The following is a 2,203-nucleotide window of genomic DNA, read 5'->3' as shown; positions in this document are numbered from 1 at the left end:
CCGGCTAATTTTTTTTTTTTTTGTATTTTTTTAGTAGAGACGGGGTTTCACCGGGTTAGCCAGGATGGTCTCGATCTCCTGACCTCGTGATCCACCCGTCTCGGCCTCCCAAAGTGCTGGGATTACAGGCTTGAGCCACCGTGCCCGGCCGCTACTACAAAATTTTAAATTATAAATGTCATTTGCATTATATTTCTAGCCCTGTACTAAAGGGTCTTTACAAAATATCTTGGTTTTATAATGTTGACACAGTAAAGAAGGGGGACTAAACCATCTTTCACTCTAGACAGACAAGAATTTGGTTTATCCTGTTTGTCTGAAATTGGAGTCAATGGTCCTAATGGGTGGGATGGACCTTACGTCATTCTCCTAAAGTTGACTGGGCTCATTGAACCACAGACCAGGCAAAAAAAAAAATAACACTTAAAGGACATTTTAAAACATAATAAAATGGGAAGGAATATTTTATTATTTCTAAATAAAATAGCAAAATCCATCAATCACGTTCCTGAATGTATTTCTAACACCTAAGACTATGCTTACTTAGGAAAAATAAATAGAAAAGTTGAACAATTATCTTGTAAACATAAAGAAATGTGACTCCGTCTCAAAAAAAAAAAAAAAAAGAAATGGATGAGCTTACATGGGTTTCAGCAGCTACATTTTCCTCTGATTTCTGCTTATTTTCCAACACCCTAAATGTTCAGAATAATAAAACAATGTGCCACTCTAAGTGGAGCAATGACAACGTAGATACCAGTGGTTCAGAAAGTGTGGTCAAAGGGCCCCTTTTGTTTCCAAGATACTTTTGGGAGGGTCACAAAGTTAAAGTTATTTTTCCAATTACACTAAAATGCCTTTTTTTTTTGTTCATTCTTATTCTCTCCCAAGTATGTGGTAAAGTTATCAAGAAGCCACATGGCAAGTGACATCACCACAGACTGAATACAGAGACAGATTAGAAATTCAGCTGCCTCCTAATAAGCTGAATATGCCAAACAATGCTGCTTTCTCACTAATATTTTTTGTTTGGGAAAATACAGTTATTTTTCATAAAGAAATGTGTCATGAATGTTAACTTTAGTGAGTTTATTGTTGTTATTTTGAAATAAGAAACAATTTTTAATATTCTTAGTTCTAATTTCTAATATGGTAAATAATAACACATGGAAACCACATAAACAAAAGCTCTTCAAGGTTCCCAACAATCTTTAAGAGTGTAAAGGTTGAGGGGTGCAGGAAATGGAGAGATTTTGGTTAAAAGGTACAATCTTTCAGTTACAAGTTAGTAAGTTTGGGGGTTGTAACGTACAAGATGATAATTATAGTTGATAATACTATATAATATACTAGAAATTTGCTAAAAGAGTAGATGTTAAATGTTCTTGCCACATACAAAAAAAATGGTAACTATATGAGGTGATGGACATGTTAACTGACTTGATTCCAGTATCATTTCACAATGTATACATATATATCAACTCATTATATTGTACATCTTAAATTATACAATTCTATTTGTCAATCATACCCCAATAAAGTTAGGGTGGGGGGAAGAATATAATGGCATCCTTAGGCCAAAATGTTTGAGAACCAGTGGTATATACATGAATCAACCTTAAAATAGGCACCGGTGGCAAAGTGGTTTTCCATAATTCAAAATTAACTGAAAACCATGGGATTTAAAAATACTTCTGGCATTTATATTATGTAATAAAGAGGGTCCCTATCACATGCCAGTCCCCTAGCTCACAATTCTCTCTATAATATACATTTTCTCCACAGACAATCACATGACTGATAGATAACTTGTGTTTGCCAAGCATATCCCCAGGGGTGTGTCCAGAGTTACATGCAAGCCATCGGTAGCTAACTATAACTCCACCACCTTCTCAGCCACACAGGGAAGCATCTGAGTGACCTGTAGTAAGAATGGTCTTAGATTCTCTCCAATTATTTTGTTAACCATTTACAAAATAGACAGCTTAGTAATAGTAACAAATTATCTGCAATTTAGCTCATGATTAACAATTACTTTGACATCCATGCACACTAGACACAGACCACATTTTCAGTTAGTTCAAATTCATTGATTAAAAAATAAAACAGACATACTGAATCACTAATGCATTCCAGAAACTATATCTTTAAAAAGCAGATCTGCCTGGCATTTATTATAATAAATGTTTTATATATATATTAG

General features: G+C 34.3%; 1 protein-coding gene across 1 annotated transcript in view; it reads right to left on the bottom strand.

The window, feature by feature from the left end:
• The window catches only part of LOC108537207 (collagen alpha-4(VI) chain-like), a 100,413-nt gene that overhangs the window by 64,267 nt on the left and 33,943 nt on the right, over positions 1 to 2,203 (bottom strand). The gene's annotated exons all lie outside the window — the stretch shown is intronic.

This window comes from Rhinopithecus bieti, unplaced genomic scaffold (genome assembly GCF_001698545.2).
Source record: "Rhinopithecus bieti isolate Rb0 unplaced genomic scaffold, ASM169854v2 scaffold_12, whole genome shotgun sequence".
Classification (NCBI taxonomy): domain Eukaryota; kingdom Metazoa; phylum Chordata; class Mammalia; order Primates; family Cercopithecidae; genus Rhinopithecus; species Rhinopithecus bieti.
This window is presented reverse-complemented; position numbering and strand designations above follow the sequence as displayed.